The sequence below is a fragment of the Conger conger genome, chromosome 8, assembly GCF_963514075.1.
Source record: "Conger conger chromosome 8, fConCon1.1, whole genome shotgun sequence".
Lineage (NCBI taxonomy): Eukaryota > Metazoa > Chordata > Actinopteri > Anguilliformes > Congridae > Conger > Conger conger.
In genome coordinates this window covers 64441458-64448957 of record NC_083767.1, presented here as the reverse complement: position 1 = coordinate 64448957, position 7500 = coordinate 64441458, and positions in this window count along the sequence as shown.

Sequence of the window (7500 nt, the reverse complement as noted above, 5' to 3'; positions counted from 1 at the left end):
CCCGCCCCCTCGGTGTTGGGCACTTCCAGGGTACCATGATCAGTATATTCACTGTGCTTACATTATATTTTACAGCAAAGCAATATTGTTTATACAGAAACAGAAAAATGTGTCATTTATTTTATATGATATATTTTACGATGCATCACTTATTTTTGTGGATTGCAGCAGACAGTTTATAATACACTGTAGGATATTAGCAGACATTATTGGAGTGAAAGAGATGATTGGGTGTGGCTATATGACACTGATGTGGAGGGCGTGTTCAGAGGCAGGGGGCGGGGCCAGGTCAGGGGCAGGGGTGCGGGGCAGGGGCAGGGGGCGGGGCCAGGTCAGGGGTGCGGGGCCAGGTCAGGGGCAGGGGTGCGGGGCAGGGGCAGGGGTGCGGGGCAGGGGCAGGGGTGCGGGGCTGGGTTTAGGCTCTTGTGTAGCTGACTGCTGTTGCAGTATTGGATCTAATCTAATGTAGTGACTAACATGAAACTGTGGCCAGAACCAATAAATACTTTCTGAAAGTGTCTTTGGTCTCTTCTCTGTCTCATTCCTCTCTCACTGGCTCCACACATTCCCACTGGAGCAGAGCCTTAACAGACACCAGACCATCACACACTGGAGCAGAGCCTTAAACAGAGACCAGACCATGGGCCCCATCCACACACTGGAGCAGAGCCTTAAACAGATACCAGACCATGGGGCCCATCCACACACTGGAGCAGAGCCTTAAACAGATACCAGTCCATGGGCCCCATCCACACACTGGAACAGAGCCTTAACAGATACCAGACCATGGGGCCTATCCACACACTGGAACAGAGCCTTAACAGATACCAGACCATGGGGCCTATCCACACACTGGAACAGAGCCTTAAACAGATACCAGTCCATGGGCCCCATCCACACACTGGAACAGAGCCTTAACAGATACCAGACCATGGGGCCCATCCACACACTGGAACAGAGCCTTAACAGATACCAGACCATGGGGCCCATCCACACACTGGAACAGAGCCTTAAACAGAGACCAGTCCATGGGCCCCATCCACACACTGGAACAGAGCCTTAACAGATACCAGACCATGGGGCCCATCCACACACTGGAACAGAGCCTTAACAGATACCAGACCATGGGGCCCATCCACACACTGGAGCAGAGCCTTAAACAGATACCAGTCCATGGGCCCCATCCACACACTGGAACAGAGCCTTAACAGATACCAGTCCATGGGCCCCATCCACACACTGGAACAGAGCCTTAACAGATACCAGACCATGGGGCCCATCCACACACTGGAACAGAGCCTAAACACAATGACCCACACAGCAAATGATTGAGAGTTTTGACACCCAGCCACAATGTTACTTCAGGAGTCCACACCGTACAGGTAAACCCTGGCAGAGAACCTGCAGAGAAAATCACTCTCCTTTCTGCCGGACAGCAACTCAAAGCACAGGGCTGAAGCCAGGCTAGACTGGCTCAGGGATGAAAAGGTGAATGTTCTTCAGTCAAAGTCCTGAACTGACCTCCACCCCATCTGCAGTCTGTGGGACACTGACCTCCACCCCATCTGCAGTCTGTGGGACACTGACCTCCACCCCATCTGCAGTCTGTGGGACACCACTGCAGTACGGAAGTGATATCCAAAGAACGACTGACCTGGTATAAATCAACCAAGAAGAATGGGATAAACAATCGCCCCAAAGACGCTTTGATTGTAAAATAAATCTCTGTAGCACCATTTCTGCCCAAATATCTGGAAATGGGACCGACAGAAACAAGGGAACCTGCATCTTTACAAAGGACAAGATGAACGATATAGAAGCCATGATCTACAGTAACAGGCACTCAGCGAAAAAGTCTATGCAGAACGATCATGTTGTGTGAAGAGACTGAAAACTGAATTCCCATATAGGCCTGTGAGCAGTTTCTGCCTCCACTACATGTCCTGGCAAGCTATTTCACCGTGACCGCTCATTCTATGAACACAACTGAACCTGGAGAAACATTTTAATATTTCTTCAATATACTTTTGAATCACTTTGTTAATCCCTTTTATGAATTTTAAATCCTAAATTGCCCCAAAGTCTAATTTTACTTGAAATGAGCTTGAAGAGTGTCTAGCTGGGGATTAGGAAGTGATTAAGGAGTGATTAAGGATTGTATGTAAGGTGGGGCAGTCCCCTTAGCAGCCTGAAATGCCAACACTAGGACCTTGAATCGGATGTGTGCGGCAATAGGAAGCCAGTGGAGGCTAATTAGAAGTGGGGTGACATGAGCCGACCTGGGCTGACTGGTGATCTGGCGGGCTGCAGCATTCTGGACCAGCTGTAGGGGCTTGATGGCACAAGCTGGGAGACCGGCTAGGAGGGAGTTGCAGTAATCCAGGCTGGAAATGACGAGCGCCTGGACTAGGAGCTGGGTGGCTTTCTCCATCAGGAGATGACAGATACGGCGTATATTGTAGAGGAAGAACCTGCAGGTTCTGTCAGTGGAAGATACTTGTGGAGCCAGGGTGAGGCTGTTATCAAGAGTCACCCCAAGATTCTTTGCCATATAGGAGGAGGAAACTTGTTATGTACGGCACTGAGGACCCAGACACAGGGTGTTATGAATGGGGGTATGTGGTTCTAGTCTTGTCCTGCAGGTGGAGCCAGGAGGTGTACCCTGCACTGATTGCTAACCTGCCACACCTGCCATGGGCTGGAGTATATAAACTCCTCCCCTTCCTCCACATGCTCTTTGTCTTGGCAGCCAGCTCTGCAGCAGCAGGGCCTTCAACAGCCACCATTTTGTTTTGAGCAGTTCATAGTTTCTGTTACAATAAATGTAGTTCTTTTCAAACACTTTAACTGTGTCTGTTTCCTCTATGTTATATTCCCTGAGCCAGGGTTGTAACAAGGGGATAATCCAAAATCATTTATTCTGAGTTCAAGAGCCAAGAGATCCAAGACAATGCCAAAAAGAGAAAGCAAAAGAATAGTTGAGTAAACAGGCAAAAAGGTCAAAAATCCAGTAAATCAAAGGGCGAAAGTACAAAAGGGCTAAGGCAAAAATCAAAGTCACTAAAACAAAGCAGATAATCAAAAACCAGGAAAGCAGATGGGCAAACAAAACAAGAGGGTAAGGCAAGCTCGAAAATCTAAGTCAAAGGGGTGTCTTCAGGAATCTCAAGATATAGGTGTACAAGGAATTTGGCTCTATAAATGATCAACATTCTGACAATGGGTGAAACGGAGACTGAGGTTTAAATACAGGTGACAATCTAGGTGGGGCTGGGGAGAAGGTGGGCTAAACAAATAGACAACAGATGGGGAAACAAAATAGGGTAATAACATCATAACAGGAGGGAGACGAAAACGCGGACTGGATGCAAGTAACCAAACATGTAAAACATACGGCTCCGGATTAGGGAGTAGACATTTGCATAGATTGAAGACATAGCGATAGTCAGAGACAGGTGCGAACACTTTGCTGAAACTAAGCGAGTAATCAGGGATATGGAATAGCTTTATTGTCATTGCACAGTACAGAGCAACGAAATTACAGTTGACAGTTTCATCCCGTCCAAGAAACATAGAGGCCATTTCGTGGCCAACATGGGGAGGGAGACAGGAGCAGGAGAACTATCATTAGATAAGAAAGAAACAATGGGGGGAGATGAGGGAAAAAAATACAACTCCCAAAACTGGGCTCCTTTAGGGGGGCCCAGTGTGGGATTAGGAAAAAAAACCTTGGCACATAAGCAAACAATGAAACATCACAACAAGAAAACTCGAGACATGCACATTTTGGTATTGGGAAAGGTCTCAGGGAGGGGAGGTGTCACAGCTCAGACACTAGGGGGAGCGCGCAGCCACATGGCGCAACGCTCAACTCCCCAGCAGACTGCTCTATGATAGGGAAAGACTTGAGGGGGCTGACTAAGGCGTTAAATCCAAGGGTATGTGTGCGTGTGTCTTTGTGTATGTGTATGTGTGAGCCTCTGTACTTCGTCACCGCCCAGGCCAACAGTGTTCTCTATCGGTGGTGAGGATTGGAGACAACCTTGAGTCCCAAGTGGTGAAGTCCACAGGAGGAGTAGGGAGGAGAGGGGTGGGGTTTGGGGGATGGGCTGAGCAGCTGTCTGCATACCATCCAGGAGAGTAGAAATCGGCTGTCCAAGGCCTAAGCGGGGGAGCCAATGAAGATAAGCTTGTTTGGGTTAGGCCAACTCTGCAGTTTTCTGCCTGCCTTAAAGTCTCACTGGTTCTCTCGGTCCAAACTAGCCGAATGTGATGGCCCATTCCGAGTCGTTCCAATCCACTTCTCCAAGTCGTTATCCATCTTGCGAGTGAGGCGATGCAGTTCGCCTATCGCTTGAGTCTGAGTGTTCATGATCCGACACATTCCCTCAAAGACGGACAGCTTCTCAATTGCCAAAACTGCTGCCAACGCCTTTCGAACTTTGCGATAAACCAGGAACCCACCAAATCCAAATAGCAGGAAACCTGTTATCATAATCCCAATTATGTAGACGTCTTCAATATCCTCCACAGAAAGGATGGACAGACACACGACCCTCGGTACCTCATACGAGTCCATCATGTATCCGGCTGCATGCGTTCCGTCGGGGCAGGCGGGTTCTCCCTTACCCAGTTTTCTCGTCGAGAAAAATTAGATCAATTGCATTGAGAGACCAGCTGATCAGATCCATAATTTCAGTTTTCGGAAAGAGAGAGAGGCTCAGAGTTACAGGTTCAGACAGAGACTACACAAGGACAAGAGCAAAGCAGGAGAGATCAGGGCATGGAGAGAAAGAAAATGCGACCGCCTCCGTCGAGAGTAGCAGAAGAAAAATAGGGAGCGGCGGAGTTATAGAACAGTGCAGAAACACTAAGAGATTGCGTTAGTGAATTAGTTGCGTGAATACTTCCAACTACCCAATAAAAATGACTGTTAGTTAGTTAGACAGACAGTAAGTGTATTAATCGGATTAGTACTGTACAATATCTAGATTAGTAGTAGTTAGTAAGAATAGTGCTCTACAACATTTAACGACCAAGAGAAGCAGGAAGTAAGAATTGCGAGGTTGGAAGGAATGTTGAAAACCCGAAACAACCGTAAACACCCGAATAGTGGGACACGCAGACAGGGGAGTGACTAGACTGGTAAACATTCAGACGCAGACATAACAGGGGATCACAAATGAGAAACTGTAGCAAAAAACAATAACCAAGGATGAATGATAATGAATAAATAACAAGAATAAACATTAATACAAACAGGACAGATACAGAAACATTACAGAAACTACAAAGTCCTCAACAGTCAGTGAGAGGTTGATTGTTGGAGAGGACTTAGCAGGGATGTAAAGAAGCTCAGTCTTGGCAAGGTTAAGCTTCAGGTGGTGGGAAGTCATCCACGCAGAGATATCAGCCAAGCAGGCAGAGATGTGTGGTGACCTGGGTATTGGGGGGGAAGGAAAGAAAGAGTTGGGTATCATCAGCGTAGGAGTGATAAGAAAAGCCGTGGGAAGAGATAACAGAACCAAGAGACATGGTGTATAGCGAGAAGAGGAGAGGACCAAGAACTGAGCCCTGCGGGACTCCAGTTTGTAGGGGGTGAGGGTCAGAGACTGAGCCCCTCCAAGTCACCTGGTAGGAACGACCAGAGAGGAAAACCATGTCAGTGCATATCCTGTGACACCCATCCCAGTCAGTGATGAGAGCAGAATCTCATGGTTGACTGTATCAAAGGCAGCCGACAGGTCGAGGAAGATGAGGACAGAGGTGAGGGATTTGGCTTTAGCAGAGTGGAGTGCCTCAGTGACTGCGAGCAGGGCGGTCTCAGTGGAGTGGCCACTCTTGAAGCCGGACTGGTTGGGATCGTGGAGATTGTTCTGGAGAAGATAAGTGGACAGTTGTGAGCAGACCGCCCATTTTAGCGAGAAAGGGAAGTAGAGAGACAGGCCGGTAGTTGTTCAGAGCAGAGGGGAGTGAGCAGGGGAGTGACTCTGGTGCCAGAACAGAGGGAGGAGTTGATTAGAGAGGAGAGAAAAGGGAGAATGTCATTAGAGATAGATTGTAGAAGGGGAGAGGGGATGGGGTCAAGAGGACAGGTGGTCGGGCGGTGGGATGTGTCGGAATCAGAGAGGGGAGAAAAGGAGGTTAGGGAGTTGGGGAAGGTAGGAGGGTCAGCAGGGGGAGAGGGTTGGGAGAAGGAATTGCGAATGGCATCAACCTTCTTTTCAAAGAAGGAGACAAAGTCATCAGGTGTGAGTGATGAGGGAGGTGGGGGGGAGGGGGGTGAGAAGAGAGGAGAAGGTTGAAAACAGTTTGCGGGGATTAGAGGCGGCTGCTTAATCTGTTTAAAAAAATGGCAGTGTCGACATTTTTCTCTTCAAACTCAAACACTTACTGTATAAACTGAATACATTTTTAACGATTTAATTTCACTTTAAATTACTGAACTAATATTTTGTTGCATAATCATTGTTTTTGCGCATCTGCATTGCATCAAGTCAACCAACTTCTGACACCTAGAAATAGGTATTTCAGCCCAGGATGAACAAACTACAATCCACAGTTCCTGTGAATTTTTGTGTTTTGCTTCAGAAACTGCATTTTTAATGACATTATTGGCATTTGGCAGACGCTCTTACCCAGAGCGACGTACAGCTCATTAGACTAAGCAGGAGACAATCCTCCCCTGGAGCAATGCAGGGTTAAGGGCCTTGCTCAAGGGCCCAATGGCTGTGCGGATCTTATTGTGGCTACACCGGGATTAGAACCACCAACCTTGCGTGTCCCAGTCATTTACCTTAACCACTATGCTACAGGCCGCCCCTGTATTAATGTCACCCCACAGGTTTTCAATGGGATTGAGCTGGCCACTCCATTTCCTCAATACTTTTTGTCTGGAACCAAGATGTTGCTCGCTAACTGGTGTGTTTGGGGTCGTTGTCTTGTTGAAACACCGATTTCAGGGCCATTTCCTCTTTGGCATACGGCAACATAATCTCCTTGAGTATTTTGATGTATTCAAACTGATCCATGATCCCTGGTATACGAACCCAACACCGTAGTATGAAAAACAACCCCATACCATGATTTTTGCGCCAACATGCTTCGCTGTCTTAACAGTGTACTGTGGCTTGAATTCAGTACCCGGGGGTCTTCTGACATACTGTTGATGACCACTAGACCCGAAAAGAACAATTTTACTCTCATCGGTCCACAGAAGGTTATGCCATTTCTCTTTGGGCCGATCGATGTGTTCCTTCTCCTTAACCGTTTTTGCTCCTGCCCTTTTTTCAACAATGGTGCTTTACGGGGGCTTCTTGCTGATAGCATAGCTTCGATCAAACATCTTCTGACTGTAACAGCACTTACAGGTAATTGTAGATCACGTTTGATCTTTTGGGAGCTGATGAATGGCTGAATCTTCGCCATTCTGACTATTCTTCGATATGTTTTGACAGTAGTTGCTCGTTTTCTTCTGCATAATGCATACATTTATCCCTT